The sequence below is a fragment of the Tamandua tetradactyla genome, chromosome 3 (genome assembly GCF_023851605.1).
Source record: "Tamandua tetradactyla isolate mTamTet1 chromosome 3, mTamTet1.pri, whole genome shotgun sequence".
Classification (NCBI taxonomy): domain Eukaryota; kingdom Metazoa; phylum Chordata; class Mammalia; order Pilosa; family Myrmecophagidae; genus Tamandua; species Tamandua tetradactyla.
Genome location: NC_135329.1, coordinates 194,911,022 through 194,930,042, shown reverse-complemented (window position 1 = coordinate 194,930,042; position 19,021 = coordinate 194,911,022). Strand labels below are relative to the sequence as shown.

General features: G+C 39.7%; 1 pseudogene; it reads right to left on the bottom strand.

Moving 5' to 3' along the window:
* Nucleotides 1–2,345: 2,345 nt before the first annotated feature.
* Nucleotides 2,346–3,627, bottom strand: LOC143676566 (small ribosomal subunit protein mS27 pseudogene; annotated as a pseudogene).
* Nucleotides 3,628–19,021: the final 15,394 nt, after the last annotated feature.

Here is a 19,021-nt window from a genome sequence, read left to right as displayed (position 1 = left end):
CAAAATATAAATTTTGTACCAAATAAACATTTTTTGCTTAGGTCTCATACATAAGTTGAAATTTTAAAATATTAATTAATTTGTTCTTCCTCATGCAAAAACATTTTTTAAATTTGTACATTTAGTCACTGTCATTATACACTCTAGGCACTCCTAGATTATACCATCTTAATCTTTATTGTCTATCTTTCTTTGTGATTTCATTTATGCCCCCAACCCTCCTCCCTCTATCATTCTCACATTCAGCTTCATTCAGTGTTTTAACATAATTGTATTACAATTAGGTAGTGTTGTGCTGTCCATTTCTGAGTTTTTACATTCGGTCCTGTTTCACAATCTGTATCCCTTCAGCTCCAATTACCCAATACCTTATCCTATTTCTACCTCCTGATGGAAAAATAAAAATATTTTTTAAAAAAACTTTAATAACCAACAGCAAGAGGTGGATGGGTAATTCAGTGGTTAGAGTCCTGCCTTTCATGTGGGAGACCTGGGTTTGATTCCGGGACCATGAGCCCCCATCCCCCTCTAAAAAAAACAGAAAAAACAACAGCTAAAGAAACAGTGTAGGGGTCATGTTTTGGTTTGTGTTTTAGTTTGTAAGCTGCAGGAATGCAATATAACAGAAATGCAATAGCTTTTAAAAAGGGGAATTTTGCAAGTTTACATGTTCTAAGACCATGAAAATGTACAAATTAAAGCAAGGCTATAGAAATGTCCAAAAGGCATCCAGGGAAAGATGGATTGGTCAAGAAAGTGGATGATGGGGTTTGCCCCTATGAAACTTATCCCTGCAAAGGATAGGTTAAGCCTACTTAAAGTAGGCTTTAAACCACTAAGAGTCACCCCCAGAAAACCTCTTCTGTTGCTCAGATGTGGCTTCTTTCTCTCTCTCTCAGCTGACATGGCAAGCAAACTCACTGCCCTCCCCCCTCTATGTGGGACATGACTCCTGGGGGTGTAAACCTCCCTGGCAATGAGGGACAGAAAACCTAAGATGAGCAGGGACTTAGCATAAAGGGACTGAGAATAACCTTCTCAACCAAAAAGGGGAAGAGAGAAATGAGACAAAATAAAGTTTCAGTGGCTGAGAGATTTCAAACAGAGTCAAGAGGTTAACATGGAGGTTATGCATTATACAGATAACCCCTTTTTAGTTTAAGATGTATTAGAGAGGCTAGAAGGAAGTATCTGAAACTGTAGAGTTGTGTTTCAGTAGCCATGTTTCTTTTTTTTTTTTTTTGAATCCCAGCACATTTATTTCCACAGGCTCTTGAAAAAGAGGAGCACAATTCAGAATAAAGGTACACCACTGCACTTAAATCAAAATTACACAGCAACCAAAAGCTGCTCCCTTACCCCTCTTCACAGTACAGAAACTTCAGCAAGGAAACATCTGCCATCTGACAGCTTCACAGTTATTCATGCCTCCTATTCATTACATGAATGCCCATCACTCCTTTCATTTTCTCCAACTTTCCTAACTGGAATGTGCATTCACAAGTTGTATGTCTACGTGAGTGTAAACAAAAGGCTCATTTATGTACCTGATAAAGGTGGTGAACAATGGTTTAGGAAAAGAAGCCACCCCAACATGATGGAGAAGCCAAGCTAGCTCAGGCTAGCTTTCTCCTCAAAAGACTTACATTCTACATTGTCACTCTGCGTTTCTGAAATTTGAAATCAAGTTGGTGTGTGGTCTGTGCTCACTCCTGCACTGAACTGCATGCTGGCCCAGGACCCATCTGGAAGAGTGAGGCACAGTCGCCTCCTTCCCAGCTTGTGGTGAGTGCTGCCCCAGCGGGGAGACTGGGGTGCACGTCAGCCTGAGTCGCCTGGACTGGGGAGACACAACACCCCACGTCTGTGCTGGAACCCTGACTCTCCCGCCTTGTCGCTTCTCCCACCACCATCACCAGGCACCAGGGAGTTTCAGGGTCCAGAACTGACCCGAGCTGAGGAATGCCACCAGGAGCCTTCCGAGCCCCTCTGCATTACTCAGCTCATGCTCTGGTCCGATCACACCTGCACTTTCCAAGTTCCACTGCCCTTCCTGGTGTCTGGGCTGGCAGTGCTGCGATGGTTCCCTTCAGAGACTTAATCCCTAGAGACACTTGTGAAGAGCTCCAGAAGCCGCAACACTCAGGTATAAAGTGAAGCCCTTCTATACAAAACCGTGGTTGGTCTGACAAACACACGCTGCTCTCAGCTTCCAAGTCCCACCAAGGTAAGGCCTCCGGCCCCCTCACCTCGGGCGTGCTGGTCCCTCAGAGCTCAACAGTGCCTGGCTTGGCAGCTTGTCACGGCTGTCGTGACCCCGTGGCCTGCTCTAAGATCCCTGGGTCTCGTCTGATGGGGGTATGAGCTCATGTGGGAGGGGACTGGGCCCTGTGCTGAGTGTCAGACAGATGCCTGTGCTGCTCTCCGCGGGCTCTCCCTCTGCTCCTGCTCCCTCCGAATGAGCTGCATCCACTCCAGGCGCCACTGCTGCAGCTTCTGGTCGTAGTTGGTGATGTCCTCTGCTTCGCAGGTGGGGAGCTGCTGCCTGACAAGCTGGGTGGTTTGAGTCAAAAGGCTTTCTGACTCAACTTTGCCCAGAGCCTGGAGCTTTGAAAGTAAGGCCTCAAAGCGTTCCAAGTAGTGGGGGAGCTTAGACTGCTCCGTTTCCTCTGTATCTAACTGCTCTGCCAGCTCTTCTGAACCTTGGCTGTCTCGACCTTCTTGGGACTGCTCTGCTGAAGACCTCTCGGCTGGAGAAACCAGAGCCTGCAGCACTCCATCCAGCACATCGAGCGCTTCTTGACACAGCATCATGTCTGCTGGGGAGGCAGTCACCTTCTCCATCACGTGAAGGGCCCTGCCCAGGTAACCAGGCTTCCACATCAGAGGCATGTTGTGGTACACTGCCCGCAGCCCTCGGCGCAATTCCACCTTCCCAAGAAGTGCAAGGCCATACACCTGGGAACTCAACCCCACTGTGTTTTCCTGTTTTACACCTGGGAGCAGCAGGGACGCACCGAAGTTCTTCTCCTCTTCCCATCTCAAGTTTGTCTTCTTTGCCAGGCAATGGTATAAAACATAGAGAGAGAGAAGTTGAGTGGAAGGCACTTCAAAGGCTTCTTGCTTCATGATCTCAAAAACCACGGATAATGCATCTTTGTAGTTTTCTTTCTTAATGAAATCATCCATCAGTAAATTGAATGTAAAGCTATCTGGAAAAATTCCATATTGAACCTTGTTTACAAGAGTATATAAGGCTTTGTCTTGTGCACCGTATTTCAGACACTGCCTAATCCAGCTGTGGGTTGTCCAGTCTCTTAGGTACCAGCAGTTGGGGCTGTGTCGAAATTTGTAAAGGTAATATTCTGCATAGTCTACCTCTTCTCGAGATGAAATGTTGTCCACAAACTGTGATATTGTCAAAGAACTAACTGGCAACTTTCTCTCATATGTTTTATCCATTAAAGATGCTAGATCAGCAAGATGACAATGGTCTTTTTGTCTTGCCTCCCATTTGTTGCTGTCCACATATGCTGCGGAAACCAGGCATCTTTTACCTGCCAAGGCGGCCCAGGGCAGAGCCGCCTTCCCCGCCAGCAGCATTAGTCCACACCGCACCGCGGGGGCCGCCATCTTGGAGCGCCTAGCCATGTTTCTTGAAGATGATTGAATAATGATATAGCTTTTGCAATGTGACTTGTGATTGTGAAAACCTTGTATCTGATGCTCCTTTTAGCTATAGAATGGGCAGATGAGTAAAAAATATGGACACAAAATAAACAAATAATATGGGGACAAAAAAGAAAGTCAATGATGTTCAGGGTTTCTCTCTCAACTGGAAAGGCACACGGTAAACATGGCAACATCTGCTAGCTTTCTCTCCAGGCTTCTTGTTTCACGAAGCTCCCCCTGGGTGCATTTTCTTTTTTCATCTCCAAACATCTCTGGCTGCCTGAGCTCTAAAGCTCTTTTCAAAATGGTCCCCTCTTAAATGGCTCCAGTAAGCAAGACCACCTTGAATAGTTGGAGATACATCTCCATGGAAACCATCTAATAAAAAGTTATCACCAACAATTGGGTGGGTCACATCTCCAGCAATACTGAATGAGGATTAAAGGTCATGGCTTTTTTGAGGTACACAACAGATTCAAACTGGCACAGTTTGCTAAAGCTATAGGAAATGCAATATACCAATATGAAAGGCTTTTAATAAGGGAATTTATTAAATTACAAGTTTACAGTTTTAAGACTGTAAACATGTACAAACTAAGGTATCCAGAGAAAGATACATTGAGTCAAGAAAGGCCAATGTTGGTCACATGGGAAGACATGTGGTTGGTCTATGCTGGTCCTTGTTCCTGATTCCATTACATCTAGCTTCTGATGCTGGTGGTTTTCTCTCTTATGAGCCTTCACTTAGCTCCTCCAGGACACAACTGTGGGTTCTAGCTTGGTAGGTACATGGCAATATCTGCTGGCCTCTGTATCTCCAAACATCCCTGTCTAGGTATCACCTTTTTCTCTGTCAGCAGTCCCAAGCATCTCCAAATTTTTCTGCATCTCTGTCAGCTCTGCAGAAGCTGTCTTACTTCTGTTGGCTCTCTCAGCTCCTGGCATCTCCTGGGTTCTCTGCATTTCCAAACATCTGTGTCTGCATCTGAGGTTTCTCCAAAATGTTTCCCTTTAAAGGACTCTAATAAACTAAACAAGACCCACCTTGAATGGGTGGAGTCACATCTCCATCAAATCAAAAGGCCATACCCACAATTGGGTGTGTCACATCTCCATGGAAGTAATTTAACCAAAAGTCACACCCACAATTAAGTGGGTCAATCTCCATGGAAACAATCTAATCAAAGATTTCCACCCTAAATAATAGATCTAGCACCACAAGATTGGATTAGGAAAGAAAACATGGCTTTTCTGGGGCACATAGCAATTTCAAACCATCACAGGCCATATCTGTCCTTTGCATAGAGGTGAGGCTTGGACTTGGGTTTAGGGAAGGGGTGGGGAAGCAGAGCCGGAGATGGCTTCATCTGGAGGAGGTGGATTGCCCTGAACAGCAGCCCTTCCTGAATGGAGTGAGCAGTGGCACCATGAGCAGGAATTCAGCTGTGTGTGAGAAGATCATGCAGCTGCTGGGGCAGAACAAAGTTGGCTGCCAGCAGTGGAAGTGGGTTATTCCTAAACCAAGACAGTTCCATAGGGTCCTAACAGCAGAGCAGAAGGCCAAGGCCTTGACATCAGTACGATATCAACCACCCAGATGCTTTGGATAATGATTTTATGTGCAAGATTCTGGAAAACATTGCGGAGGACACCATTGAGGTTCTAACCTATGATTTTGTGACCCACTCAAGATTACTAGGGATGATGGTGGTCTACCCTGCAGACACGGTTCTGTTTGAGGACGTTTTGGTGTTCTACAGCCAGGAGACCTGGGATACATTTCATCTGACGAAGGGTCCAATGGGTGGAGCTACAAGAGAACATTTCTGAGCATGGACACCATCCTGGACTGCTGACCTCTGGCAAACTATCCCACTTAGAGTCCAGCAGCAGACCTGCTGAGGAGCTATCTTCTGTGGTTCTCAGATTCCTGGGCAGGCCCCCCCATAGACATATGTGTACAGAATATACACATACAGAGATATCCACACTGCCTCCAAAACTTCAACCACTACTGCCTTTCAGCATCTGTTTCAGGGTGGCTTTAGGTTCAAAACATTCCTCATCTATGAATGGGAACCTGTACGTGTTTTTCAAACTTGACTTGATAAGATATTGACAGGGCAGTCAGATGTTTTCACCTGCTTCTTTATTTTAAGAAGTTTAAAAAATCTTTTGGGGTCACTGAGAAAATGCCACAGGATGCATGGTAAGCTTGTTAGGCTTAATTCCAGAAGGAATGCAAGTCATATATTTTTGTAAAAATTGAGAAAGCGAGAGGGGGCCAAGATGGCGGCTTAGCAATGTGCACATTTTGTTTGTCTTCCAGAACAACTACTAAATAACCAGAAACAGTACAGAACAGCTCCCGGAGCCACGTCGGTGACCAGACACACAGCATACCCCAGTCTGGACCAGCTGGACCGGCTCCAAGCCTCCCCAAAACCATGAGTTCTCCAAGCCGTGGCAGCCGGCGCCCGGCACCTCTCCCCCACAGGCGGCTTCCCAGAGGGAAAGGAAAGAGACTCTAAACCTGGTCAAGGCAGAGTTCGCTCATTGGGCTCATGGAAAAAGAGGAAAGGGGAGGAAAAGGAGGTTTTAGTGGTTGTGTTTCTACAGAGACTTAGCAGCCTCTGGATTCAGCAGTGAGACTTCTCGGGTTGCAACTGCCCCAGGCATAGGCAGAAACAGGCTGCTTTCAGGGCTGTCTCCCACCTGTGCCTTCCCCAAGGGAGGGGTGAAGCCCAACTCAGGTGGATTCCCTCTCTCAAGGAACTCAGACCCCAGGGCTTGGCAATTTGAAGCCATTAAAACCAGCCTACAACCTCTCCTCCATCTCCACCGCACCCCCAGCAGGGAGAGTCTTCCAAAGTTAAAAGTGCCGCAGCATCTTTGGCTGGTGCAACCTGCAGGCAGATGCGCCACATACTGGGCAGGATAAGAAAAACAGAGCCCAGAGACTTCACAGGAAAGTCTTTTAAACTGCTGGGTCTCACCCTCAGGGAAAACTGAGGCAGGTGACTCCTTCCCCCGACAGGAGGCCAGTTTAGTCCGGGAAAACCTGGCTGAAGTCCATTATACCTATGTAGACCATCCTAAGGGTGGGGAGGGAAAAGGCACCATATAAGCAGGGCAAGAAACAAGAAAACAAGAACTGAAAAATTATCCTCTGTTAAATAAAACCTAAGCTAGAGGTCCAGAAAAAGCTGAACTGAAGATCGAAGAACAGATAGAAAACAAATTTATCTAGCAAGAAAACCCTAGGTAAGAGAAGTGAAAGCAATCTCCAGAATAAAGTAATTAAGGTGATTAAATGTCTAGACACCAGCAAAAAATAACAAATCACACCAAGAAAATTGAAGATATGGCCCTGTCAAAGGAACAAACCAATAGTTCAAATGAGATATAAGAGCTGAAACAACTAATTCAGAATGTATGAACAGACATGGAAAACCTCATCAAAAACCAAATCAATGAATTCAGAGAGGATGTGAAGAAGGCAAGGAATGAACAAAAAAGAAGAAATCGAAAGTCTGAAAAAACAAATCATGGAACTTATGGGGATGAAAGGTACAGTAGAAGTGATGAAAAAACAATGGAAACCTACAATGGTATAGTTCAAGAGACAGAGGTTAGGATTAGTGAACTGGAGGATGGAACATCTGAAATCCAACAAGATACAGAAACTATAGGGAAAAAAAGGAAAAGTATGAGCAGGGACTGAGGGAACTGAATGATAATATGAAGCGCACAAATATATGTGTTGTGGGTGTCCTGGAAGGTGAACAGAAGGGAAAAGGAGGAGAAAAACTAATGGAAGAAATTATCACTGAAAATTTCCCAACTCTTATGAGAGACCTAAAATTACAGATCAAAGAAGTGCAGCGTACCCCAAAGAGAATAGATCCAAATAGACATTCTCCAAGACACTTACTAGTCAGAATGTCAGAGGTCAAAGAGAAAGAGAGGATCTTGAAAGCAGCAAGAGAAAAGCAATCCATCACATACAAGGGAAACCCAATAAGACTATGTGTGGATTTCTCAGCAGAAACCATAGAGGCAAGAAGACAGTGGGATGATATATTTAAATTACTAAAAGAGAAAAGCTGCCAACCAAGAATTCTATACCTAGCAAAATTGTCCTTCAAAAATGAGGGAGAAATTAAAACATTTTCAGACAAAAAATCACTGAGAGAATTTGTGACCAAGAGACCAGCTCTGCAAGAAATACTAAAGGGAGCACTAGAGACAGATACGAAAAGACAGAAGAGAGAGGTATGGAGAAGAGTGTAGAAAGAAGGAAAATTGGATATGCCATATAAAAGACAAAAGGCAAAATGGTAGAGGAAAGTACTACCCAAACAGTAATAACACTAAATGTTAATGGATTGAAATCCCCAATCAAAAGACATAGACTTGCAGAATGGATTAAAAAACAGGATCCTTCTATATGCTGTCTACAGGAAACACATCTTAGACCCAAAGATAAAAATAGATTGAAAGTGAAAGGTTGGGAAAAGATAACCAGGAAAGAGCAGGAGTAGCTATACCAATATCCAACAAAATAGACTTCAAATGTAAAACAGTTAAAAGAGACAAAGAAGGATACTACGTACTAATAAAAGGAACAATTCAACATGAAGAAATAACAATCATAAATATTTATGCACCGAACCAGAATGCCCCAAAATACATGAGGCAAACACCACAAACACTGAAAAGGGAAATAGACACATCTACCATAATTGTTGGAGACTTCAATTCCCCACTCACATCAATGAACAGAACGTCTAGACAGAGGATCAATAAAGAAACAGAGAATTTGAATACTACAATAAATGAGCTAGACTTAAAAGACATCTATAGGACATTACATTTTTCTCAAGTGCTCATGGATCATTCTCAAAGATAGACCATATGCTGGGTCACAAAGCAAGTCTCAACAAATTTAAAAAGTATGAAATCATACAAAACACTTTCTCAGATCATAAGGGAATGAAGTTGGAAATCAATAATAGACAGAGCGCCAGAAAATTCACAAATATGTGGAGGCTCAACAACACACTCTTTTTTTTAATTTAATTTTTTATTAATGAAAAAATTACAAGAAATACAAACATTCCCAACACATACACTCAGCAATTCACAATATCATCACAAAGTTGCATATTCATCACCATGATCATTTCCCAGAACATTAGCATCAATTCAGAAAAAGAAATAAAAAGACAACAGAAAAATATAACAGAAAAAAAAATTTACAGGCCATACCCCTTACTAATCCCTTTCATTGATCACTAGCATTTCAAACTAAATCTATTTTAACATTTGTTCCCCCTATTATTTATTTTTATTCCATATGTTCCAATCGTCTGTTGACAAGGTAGATAAAAGGAGCATCAGACACAAGGTTTTCACAATCACACAGAACAACACACTCTTAAACAACCAGTGGGACAAGGAAGAAATTACAAGAGAAATCAGTAAATATTTCGAGGCAAATGAAAATGAAAACACAACATATCAAAACTAATGGAATGCAGCAAAGGCAGTGCTAAGAGGGAAACTTATTGCCCTAAAAGCCTATATCAAAAAAGAAGAAAGGGCAAAAATCGAGGAATTAACTGTCCACTTGGCAGAACTGGAGAAAGAACAGCAAACCAACCCCAAAGCAAGCAAAAGGAAATAACAAAGATTAGAGCAGAAATAAATGAAATTGAGAACATGAAAACAATTGAGAAAATCAATGAAATCAGAAGCTGGTTCTATGAGAAAATCAATAAGATTGATGGGCCCTTAGCAAGACTGACAAAAAGAAGAGAGAGGATGCAAATAAATAAGATCAGAAATGGAAGAGGAGACATAACCACTGACCCCACAGAAATAAAGAAGGTAATAACAGGATACTATGAACAACTTTATGCCAATAAATACAACAATGTGGATGAAATGGACAACTTCCTAGAAAGGCCTGAACAACCGACTTTGACTCAAGATGAAATAGATGACCTCAACAAACCAATCGCAAGTAAAGAAATTGAATCAGTCATTCAAAAGCTTCCCAAAAAGAAAAGGCCAGGACCAGACGGCTTCACATGTGAATTCTACCAAACATTCCAGAAAGAATTAGTACAATCCTGCTCAAACTCTTCAAAAAAATCGAAGTGGAGGGAAAGCTACCTAATTCATTCTATGAAGCCAACATCACCCTCATACCAAAACCAGGCAAAGATATTACAAAAAAAAAGAAAACTACAGACCAATCTCTCTGATGAATATAGATGCAAAAATCCTCAACAAAATTCTAGCAAATTGAATCCAGCACCACATTAAAAGAATTATACATCACAACCAAGTAGGATTCATCCCAGGTATGCAAGGATGGTTCAACATAAGAAGATCAATTAATGTAATACACCATATCAACAAATCAAAGCAGAAAAATCACATGATCATCTCAATTGATGCAGAGAAGGCATTTGACAAGATTCAACATCCTATCCTGTTGAAAACACTTCAAAGGATAGGAATACAAGGGAATTTCCTTAAAATGATAGAGGGAATATATGAAAAACCCACAGCTAATATCATCCTCAATGGGGAAAAATTGAAAACTTTCCCCCTAAGATCAGGAACAAGACAAGGATGTCCATTATCACCACTATTATTCAACATCATGTTGGAGGTTCTAGCCAGAGCAATTAGACAAGAAAAAGAAATGCAAGGTATCAAAATTGGAAAGGAAGAAGTAAAACTATCACTGTTTGCAGATGATATGATACTATACGTTAAAAACCCTGAAAAATCCACAACAAAACTACTAGAGCTAATAAACAAGTACAGCAAAGTGGCAGGTTACAGGATCAAAATTCAAAAATCTGTAGTGTTTCTATACACTAGTAATGAACAAGCTGAGGGGGAAATCAAGAAACGAATTCCATTTACAATTGCAACTAAAAGAATAAAATACTTAGGAATAAATTTAACTAAAGAGACAAAAGGCCTATACAAAGAAAACTACAAGAAACTGTTAAAAAGAAATCACAGAAGACCTAAATAGATGGAAGGGCACACCGTGTTCACAGATTGGAAGACTAAATATACTTAAGATGTCAATTCTACCTAAATTGATTTACAGATTCAATGCAATACCAATCAAAATCCCAACAACTTAGTTTCAGAAATAGAAAAACCAATAAGCAAATTTATCTGGAAGGGCAGGGTGCCCCGAATTGCTAAAAGTATCTTGAGGAAAAAAACGAAGCTGGAGGTCTCACGCTGCCGGACTTCAAGGCATATTATGAAGCCACAGTGGTCAAAACAGCATGGTACTGGCATAAAGATAGATATATTGACCAATGGAATCGAGTAGAATGTTCAGGTATAGACCCTCTCATCTATGGACAATTGATCTTTGATAAGGCAGTCAAGCCAACTCACCTGGGACAGAACAGGCTCTTCAATAAATGGTGCCTAGAGAACTGGATATCCATATGCAAAAGAATGAAAGAGGACCCATATCTCACACCCTATACAAAAGTTAACTCAAAATGGTTCAAAGATCTAAACATCACGTCTAAGACCATAAAGCAGAGGAAAATGTAGGGAAATATCTTATAAATCTTATAATGGGAGGTGGTTTTATAGATCTTACACCTAAAGCAAGAGCACTGAATAAATAAATAAATAAATGGGAGCTCCTCAAAATTAAACACTTTTGTGCATCAAAGAACTTCATCAAGAAAGTAGAAAGACAGCCTACACAATGGGAGACAATATTTGGAAATGACATATCAGATAAAGGTCTAGTATCCAGAATTTATAAAGAGATTTTTCAACTCAACAACAAAAGACAGCCAATCCAATTACAAAATGGGAAAAAGACTTGAACAGACAACTCTCAGAAGAGGAAATACAAATGGCCAAAAGGCACATGAAGAGATGCTCAACGTCCCTGGCCATTAGAGAAATGCAAATCAAAACCACAATGAGATATCATCTCACACCCACCAGAATGGCCATTATCAACAAAATAGAAAATGACAAGTGCTGGAGAGGATGCGGAGAAAGAGGCACACTTATTCACTGTTGGTGGGAATGTCAAATGGTGCAACCACTGTGGAAGGCAGTTTGGCGGTTCCTCAAAAAGCTGAATATAGAATTGCCATATGACCCAGCAATACCATTGCTAGGTATCTACTCAGAGGACATAAGGGCAAAGACACAAACGGAATTTGCACACCAATGTTTATAGCAGCATTATTTACAATTGCAAGGAGATGGAAACAGCCAAAATGTCCATCAACAGACGAGTGGCTAAACAAACCGTAGTATATACGTACGATGGAATATTATGCAGCTGTAAGACAGAATAAACTTATGAAGTATGTAACAATATGGATGGACCTTGAGAACATTATACTGAGTGAGACTAGCCAAAAACTAAAGGACAAATACTGTATGGTCTCATTGATATGAACTGACATTAGTGAATAAACTTGGAATATTTTATTCATAACAGAGAGCATCAGGAGATAGAAATAGGGTAAGATAATGGGTAATTGGAGCTGAAGGGATACAGATTGTGCAACAGGACTGGATACAAAAACTCAGAAATGGACAATTCTACTTAATTGTAATATAATTATGTTAAAACACTGAATGAAGCTGCATGTGAGAATGATAGAGGGAGGAGGGCTGGGGACATATTGAAATCAGAAAGAAAGATAGATGTTAAAGATTGAGATGGTATAATCTAGGAATGCCTAGAGTGTATAATAACAGTGAAATGTACAAGGTACAATTTTAAAAATGTTTGTGCATGAGGAAGAACAAAGGAATGTCATTATTGCAGGGTACTGAAAATAAATGGTACTTACTATTTTAAAATGTCACCTTCTGTGTGAGACTAAAGCAAAAAATTTATTAGTTACAAAATTTATATTTTGATTAGTGCATTTCCTAATATAACTTATGTAGATAGTTTCATTGAACGCCACAAGTACTTGGAATCTCAGGTAGGACATGAGATTTTGCTGGTTTGTCCAGAGTGATGCCCCGATGAATCCCAGAGTGATTCAATCAGTGAGTGGAAAAGTATCTGCAAAGCCCTCTTCGGGGAGTGGTGAGAACAGGGAGAAATTCAACTTCCCCAAGTTGAATTCTTGATATTCTCACAAGCAGTGTGGACAACCAAAGCTATAGGCAGAGCCCCCAGTCTTGGGGTTTGTTCATATGAAACTTAACTCCACAAAGGATAGGTCAAGTCTACTTAAAATTTAGGCCTAAGAGTCACCCCCAAGAGAGCCTCTTTTGTTGCTCAAATGTGGCCCCTCTCTCCAGCCAACACAACAAGCAGTCTCACCATGCTACCCCTCTCTATGTGGGAATGACTACCAGGGGTTTGGACCTTCCTGGCAACGTGGGACAGAGATCTTGGAATGAATGTAGACTCAGCATCAACGGATTGAGAAAAACCCTAGAATGAGCTGAGACTTAGCATCAAGGGATTGAGAAAACCTTCTCAACCAAAATGGGGAAGAGTGAAATGAGACAAAGTGTCAATGGCTGAGAGAGTCCAAATAGAGTCAAGAGGTTATCCTGGAGGTTATTCTTATGCATCAAGAAGATATCATCTTGTTATTCAAGATGCAGTGGAGAGGCTGGGGGGAACTGCCTGAAAATGTAGAGCTGTGTTCCAGTAGCCATGTTTCTTGAGGATGTTTGAATAATGATAAAGCTGTCACAATGTGACTGTGTGATTGTGAAAACCCTGTGTCTGATGCTCCTTTTATCTACCTTGTCAACAAAGGAGAAGAGCATATGGAATAAAAATAAATAATAGGGGGAACAAATGCTAAAATAAATTTACTTTAAATGCTAGTGATCAATGAAAGCAAGGGGTAAGGCATATGGTAGGTATAATTTTTTTCCTTCCTGTGTTCATTTTATTTCTTTTTCTATTGTCTTTTTTTATTAATTAAAAAAATTAACTAACACAACATTTAGAAATCATTCCATTCTATATATGCAATCACTAATTCTTAATATCATCACATAGATGTATGATCATCATTTCTTAGTACATTTGCATCGATTTAGAAAAAGAAATAGCAAGACAACAGAAAAAGAAATAAAATGATAATATAGAGAAAAAATAAAAATAAAAAATACAAAAAAATAAAAACAAAAAAAAACTATAGCTCAGATGCAGCTTCATTCAGTGTTTTAACATAATTACATTACAATTAGGTAGTATTGTGTTGTCCATTTTTGAGTTTTTGTATCCAGTCCTGTTGCACAGTCTATATCCCTTCAGCTCCAATTACCCATTATCTTACCCTATTTCTATCTCCTGATGGTCTCTGTTACCATTCCAAACTTGGAATGACATATTCCAAGTTTGTTCTCGAATGTCCGTTCACATCAGTGGGACCATACAGTATTTGTCCTTTTGTTTTTGGCTAGTCTCAATCAGCATAATGTTCTCTAGGTCCATCCATGTTATTACATGCTTCATAAGTTTATTCTGTCTTAAGGCTGCATAATATTCCATCGTATGTATGTACCACAGTTTGTTTAGCCACTCATCTGTTGATGGACATTTTGGCTGTTTCCATCTCCTTGCAATTGTAAATAATGCTGCTATAAACACTGGTGTGCAAATGTCCATTTGTGTCTTTGCCTGTAAGTCCTTTGAGTAGATACCTAGCAATGGTATTGCTGGGTTGTATGGCAATTCTATATTCAGTTTTTTGAGGAACCGCCAAACTGCCTTCCACAGTGGTTGCACCATTTGACATTCCCACCAACAGTGGATAAGTGTGCCTCTTTCTCCACATTCTCTCCAGCACTTGTCATTTTTTGTTTTGTTGATAATGGCCATTCTGGTGGGTGTGAGATGATATCTCATTGTGGTTTTGATTTGCATTTCTCTAATGGCCAGGGACGTTGAACATCTCTTCATGTGCCTTTTGGCCATTTGTATTTCCTCTTCTGAGAGGTGTCTGTTCAAGTCTTTTTCCCATTTTGTAATTGGGTTGGCTGTCTTTTTGTTGTTGAGTTGAACAATCTCTTTGTAAATTCTGGATACTAGACCTTTATCTGATATGTCATTTCCAAATATTGTCTCCCATTGTGTAGGCTGTCTTTCTACTTTCTTGATGAAGTTCTTTGATGCACAAAAGTGTTTAATTTTGAGGAGCTCCCATTTATTTATTTCCTTCTTCAGTGTTCTTGCTTTAGGTTTAAGGTCCATAAAACCGCCTCCAGTTGTAAAATCCATAAGATATCTCCCAACATTTTCCTCTATCTGTTTTATGGTCTTAGACCTAATGTTTAGATCTTTGATCCATTTTGAGTTAACTTTTGTATAGGGTGTGAGATACGGGTCCTCTTTCATTCTTTTGCATATGGATATCCAGTTCTCTAGGCACCATTTATTGAAGAGCCTGTTCTGTCTCAGGTGAGTTGGCTTGACTGCTTTATCAAAGATCAAATGTCCATAAATGAGAGGGTCTATATCTGAGCACTCTATTTGATTCCATTGGTCGATATATCTATCTTTATGCCAATACCATGCTGTTTTGACCACTGTGGCTTCATAATATGCCTTAAAGTCCGGCAGTATGAGACCTCCAGCTTCATTCTTTTTCCTCAAGATACTTTTAGCAATTCGGGGCACCCTGCCCTTTCAGATAAATTTGCTTATTGGTTTTTCTATTTCTGAAAAATAAGTTTTTTGGATTTTGATCGGTATTGCATTGACTCTGTAAATCAATTTAGGTAGAATTGACATCTTAACTATGTTTAGTCTTCCAATCTGTGAACACGGTGTGCCCTTCCATCTATTTAGGTCTTCTGTGATTTCTTTTAACAGTTTCTTGCAGTTTTCTTTGTATAGGTCTTTTGTCTGTTTAGTTAAATTTATTCCTAAGTATTTTATTCTTTTAGTTGCAATTGTAAATGGAATTCGTTTCTTGATTTCCCCCTCAGCTTGTTCATTGCTAGTGTATAGAAACACTACAGATTTTTGAAAGTTGATCTTGTAACCTGCTACTTTGCTGTACTCATTTATTAGCTCTAGTAGTTTTGTTGTGGATTTTTCAGGGTTTTTAACGTATAGTATCATATCATCTGCAAACAGTGATAGTTTTACTTCTTCCTTTCCAATTTTGATACCTTGCATTTCTTTTTCTTGTCTAATTGCTCTGGCTAGAACCTCCAACATGATGTTGAATAATAGTGGTGATAATGGACATCCTTGTCTTGTTCCTGATCTTAGGGGGAAAGTTTTCAATTTTTCCCCATTGAGGATGATATTAGCTGTGCGTTTTTCATATATTCCCTCTATCATTTTAAGGAAGTTCCCTTGTATTCCTATCCTTTGAAGTGTTTTCAACAGGAAAGGATGTTGAATCTTGTCAAATGCCTTCTCTGCATCAATTGAGATGATCATGTGATTTTCTGCTTTGATTTGTTGATATGCTGTATTACATTAATTGATTTTCTTATGTTGAACCATTCTTGCATACCTGGGATGAATCTTACTTGGTCGTGATGTATAATTCTTTTAATGTGGTGCTGGATTCGATTTGCTAGAATTTTGTTGAGGATTTTTGCATCTATATTCATCAGAGAGATTGGTCTGTAGTTTTCTTTTTTTTGTAATATCTTTGCCTGGTTTTGGTATGAGGGTGATGTTGGCTTCATAGAATGAATTAGGTAGCTTTCCCTCCACTTTGATTTTTTTGAAGAGTTTGAGCAGGATTGTACTAATTCTTTCTGGAATGTTTGGTAGAATTCACATGTGAAGCCATCTGGTCCTGGCCTTTTCTTTTTGGGAAACTTTTGAATGACTGATTCAATTTCTTTACTTATGATTGGTTTGTTGAGGTCATCTATTTCATCTTGAGTCAAAGTTGTTTGTTTATGCCTTCTAGGAACTTGTCCATTTCGTCTACATTGTTGTATTTATTAGCTTAAAGTTGTTCATAGTATCTTGTTATTACCTTCTTTATTTCTGTGAGGTCAGTGTTTATGTTTCCTCTTCCATTTCTGATCTTATTTATTTGCATCCTCTCTCTTCTTCTTTTTGTCAATCTTGATAAGGGCCCATCAATCTTGTTGATTTTCTCATAGAACCAACTTCTGGTCTTATTGATTTTCTCTGTTGTTTTCATGTTGTCAATTTCATTTATTTCTGCTCTAATCTTTGTTATTTCTTTCCTTTTGCTTGCTTTGGGGTTAGTTTGCTGTTCTTTCTCCAGTTCTTCCAAGTGGACAGTAAATTCCTCGATTTTTGCCCTTTCTTCTTTTCTGATATAGGCATTTAGGACAATAAATTTCCCTCTTAGCACTGCCTTTGCTGTGTCCCATAGATTTTGATATGTTGTGTTTTCATTTTCATTCGCCTCGAGATATTTACTAATTTCTCTTGTAATTTCTTCCTTAACCCACTCGTTGTTTAAGAGTGTGTTGTTGAGCCTCCACATATTTGTGAATTTTCTGGCACTCTGCCTATTATTGATTTCCAACTTCATTCTTTTATGATCCGAGAAAGTGTTGTGTATGATTTCAATCTTTTAAAATTTGTTGAGACTTGCTTTGTGACCCAGCATATGGTCTATCTTTGAGAATGATCCATGAGCACTTGAGAAAAAGGTTTATCCTGCTGTTGTGGGGTGTAATGTCCTATAAATGTCTGTTAAGTCTAGCTCATTTATTGTAATATTCAAATTCTCAGTTTCTTTATTGATCCTCTGTCTAGATGTTCTGTCCATTGATGAGAGTGGGGAATTGAAGTCTCCAACTATTATGGTAGATGTGTCTATTTCCCTTTTCAGTAATTGCAGTGTATTCCTCACGTATTTTGGGGCATTCTGATTCAGTGCGTAAATATTTATGATTGTTATGTCTTCTTGTTTAATTGTTCCTTTTATTAGTAGATAGTATCCTTCTTTGTCTCTTTTAACTGTTTTACATTTGAAGTCTAATTTGTTGAGTATTAGTATAGGTACTCCTGCTCTTTTCTGGTTCTTATTTGCATGAAATATCTTTTCCCAACCTTTCACTTTCAACCTATGTTTATCTTTGGGTCTAAGATGTGTTTCCTGTAGACAGCATATAGAAGGATCCTGTTTTTTAATCCATTTTGCCAGTCTATGTCTTTTGATTGGGGAATTCAGTCCATTAACATTTAGTGTTATCACTGTTTGAGTAATACTTTCCTCTACCATTTTGCCTTTTGTCTTTTATATGGCATATCTGATTTTCCTTCTTTCTACACTCTTCTCCATACCTCTCTCTTCTGTCTTTTCGTATCTGTCTCTAGTGCTCCCTTTAGTATTTCTTGCAGAGCTGGTCTCTTGGCCACAATTTCTCTCAGTGATTTTTTGTCTGAAAATGTTTTAATTTCTCCCTCATTTTTGAAGGACATTTTTGCTGGATATAGAAGTCTTGGTTGGCAGTTTTTCTCTTTTAGTAATTTAAATCTATCATCCCACTGTCTTCTTGCTTCTATGGTTTCTGCTGAGAAATCCACACATAGTCTTATTGGGTTTCCCTTGTATGTGATGGATTGTTTTTCTCTTGCTGCTTTCAAGATCCTCTCTTTCTCTTTGGCCTCTGACATTCTAACTAGTAATTGTCTTGGAGAACGCCTATTTGGATCTATTCTCTTTGGGGTGTGCTGCACTTCTTGGATCTGTAATTTTAGGTCTTTCATGAGAGTTGGGGAATTTTCAGGGATACTTTCTTCCATTAGTTTTTCTCCTCCTTTTCCCTTCTCTTTTCCTTCTGGGACACCCACAACACATATACTTGTGCGCTTTATATTATCATTCAATTCCCTGAGCCCCTGCTCAAATTTTTCCATTCTTTTCTCTATAGTTTCTGTTTCTTTTCGGATTTCAGATGTTCCATCCTCCAGTCCACTAATTCTAACCTCTGTCTCTTAAAATCTACCATTGTAGGTTTCCATTGTTTTTTTCATCTCTTCTACTGTATCTTTCATTCCCATAAGTTCTGTGATTTGTTTTTTCAGACTTTCCATTTCTTCTTTTTGTTCATCCCATGCCTTCTTCATGTCCTCCCTCAATTTATTGATTTGGTTTTTGAAGAGGTTTTCCATTTCTGTTCGTATATTCAGAATTAGTTGTCTCAGCTCCTGTATCTTATTTGAGCTATTGGTTTGTTCCTTTGACTGGGCCATATCTTCAATTTTCCTGGTGTGATTTGTTATTTTTTGCTGGCATCTGGCCATTTAATCAGATTTCCCTGAGTGTGAGACTCAGCAGGTTGAAAGACTTTCCTGTGAAGTCTCTGGGCTCTGTTTTTCTTATCCTGCCCA